Here is a 2,371-nt window from a genome sequence, read left to right as displayed (position 1 = left end):
AGAGGAGAGAGAGAAATGGGGGGGGGATTGTGGTGCACTGTGGAAAATCCAGAGCTTCTTTGAAAGCTCGTGGGTCTTTAATTACATAAGATGAAAAGGGCTATTTTGGAAGACTCTGAAATCTTGCTTACCAATTGGTGATGTGGGGGGGCATTTAAATTTTGGGAAGCCTATTTGAAATTCCTAGGTTATGCACAGTAAAGATTCTTAGATCCTACACAGACAAACGAACGACAGGTTATTGTTGGAAAATAAAAAGACACAGGACGAAAGAATGAAAAAGAAACGCTTCTCGGCTTTGCTACCTTTTTTAAAACGCTGCCAAATTGGTTCAGAATCGCGGTAGAGCAGCTAAGAAGATCCTGTGGACGAAGGTCCCTGTGAGTGTCAGCGCTGGGCTCGGTGAGCGAGCAGGAGTCTCCGGGGGCTGCATTCCCAGGGCAGTGCTAGCAGCCGCCCACAGCCCAAGCTCGTGCAGGGGGGCGGAAGCGGTTTATTGCACAAAGGATGGGATTAGAGGAATGCATAAAGTCAGCGGGAGCACTAGAGCATCCCTGCCTTTTTAAAACCAGGAAAAAAACACCCAACACACCGGGCCCTTTTTGCCTAGGTTTTCAGCTCCTTCCCTTTCTTTTCCTCGCGCGCGGCGGCCTTTTTGCCTCTCCACTCCGGAGTCTGAGCCCTGCTCAGTCCCCACAGGCTCTTCTCTCCTGCTCGGCACAGACCCCCACTTCTGCCCGTTCCCCTCGTTCTTGGCAACCAGTTGACACTGAGCCAGGTTTGAGTGGGTTGTCCTGAAGGCGAAGGCGATCTCTAAGGGTTCTGCCATCCGCACTTGGCACAGGGTGCCTACACGAGTGGAGTGAGATGGGAGATTGAAATACACCACGTGGAAACTGTCGGAAAATTGTTCAAAAATCACGTCCACGCGGACCCTCAAAACTATGTACTGCTCAAGAGGGAAGACTAGCCAGGAAGGGAAGTCCAGCCCACTTCTTCAGACACAGAACTTGTGCAGTGCAGTTTTCTGCACCAGGAGGTTGTTAATAGACTTAAGGGGAAATTGGTAGAGACTGGCTAGGGGCAAGAAAGTGGGTGGAGAGGGGAGGCGTCACTGATCTTTCTTGGGCAGTAGGATGAGGCTAATGTCTGCTTGTGGCCTCCTTTCCCAAGCACTTTCTGAGGTTCTTCTTCCTCGGATCGTGACAGTGGAGGGGAGTCGTAGACTAGATGAGGTGCTCTCTTCCCGTGTTTCCATCAAGGATTAGAGCGTGCGGGGGCTGGTCTGGAACTGTCCATTCTGGGTGGGATGATCTCCGCCTCCTGGAGGCAGTGCCCTCTCCAAGGTGCCTGCGGAGCAAGAGAAAGATGAGGGAAACCGCGCAAGTCCTCAGCAGTCAGGGGAGTTCAAGGTGGTTCTTTTGGGGAGAAACGTTAAGTTGGAATTCATTCAAGAAGGTAAACGGGCAGCTAATGTACTCCCAGGAAGAATCCACGTTTCCGGCGGACTTTGATCTAGTTCCTGCAGCAGCGATGTCTTTATTTCCCTGGGGTCATCGCTGCTCACTCCCAGGCTCTGGCTGGAAGAGGCCATGGTCAGTGTTGGACTCATTTCAGGCCGCAGACGCTGTGTGGAGCTGCAGACGCAGGAAATGCTCACAGGGAAAGGAAGCCCCTGATTAACTTTCTCCAACAGTCCTTTTGAACAGGGGCACTGTTAAAAGATGTGAGTGAGTCTCTAAAATCACATCTAGGGAAGACTTATAACCTCACTGAGATACACAGGCCAAAAATAGGCTATTTGCTACTGGAGGCTGATGTTTGAAGGGAATGTGTTGTTTTCCACTTCTGCGAAAAGAAATTGCCCAATATCATAGTAAATAAAGTTTCCCTTTTCCTTCCACAAAATTCAGACAAACATGTTTCTTGCATCTGCATGAACAAGTATGTGTCATCTGTACAAATAAGTTTCAAAAAGTACCCAGATTTTGTTGGAGAAGGAAAACAAGCCTGCTTGCGAGTTAAACTCCTTCTGGTGCCATTATTCCCTGTCAGCAAAGAGTTTTTGCTCTAATGTATTGAATTCGATGGTTATTTCAGTTTGATTTAATTGACTTTACATTATTTTCTCTGGACATGTAGGGACAGGAATAATCACAGAAAATAACACACCAAATAAAAGGGGTTCATTTAAATGTGGCACAGAGTACAAAGATGTTGCTAATTAAAAACATATGCACTTGATTATTCAGACCTAGAGGAACAGATTTTTCCATCTTTCTGAGCACTGATTGACACTAATGTATCTCCCCTCTCCCTCCCTCCTCCTCCTCCCTCCCTCCCTCCCTCCTCCTCCTGCCAGAAACGTCAA

At 48.2% G+C, this 2,371-nt stretch overlaps 1 protein-coding gene across 1 annotated transcript in view; it reads right to left on the bottom strand.

The window, feature by feature from the left end:
* Sntg1 (syntrophin gamma 1) overlaps positions 1 to 2,329 on the bottom strand; it is an 819,084-nt gene extending 816,755 nt beyond the window's left edge. The window contains exon 1 of the mRNA XM_048782887.1: positions 306 to 2,329. The gene's annotated coding sequence lies outside the window, so the exon portion shown is untranslated. The remainder of the gene's footprint in view (positions 1 to 305) is intronic.
* Positions 2,330 to 2,371: the final 42 nt, after the last annotated feature.

This window comes from Marmota marmota, unplaced genomic scaffold (genome assembly GCF_001458135.2).
Source record: "Marmota marmota marmota unplaced genomic scaffold, marMar, whole genome shotgun sequence".
Classification (NCBI taxonomy): Eukaryota; Metazoa; Chordata; class Mammalia; order Rodentia; family Sciuridae; genus Marmota; species Marmota marmota.
This window is presented reverse-complemented; position numbering and strand designations above follow the sequence as displayed.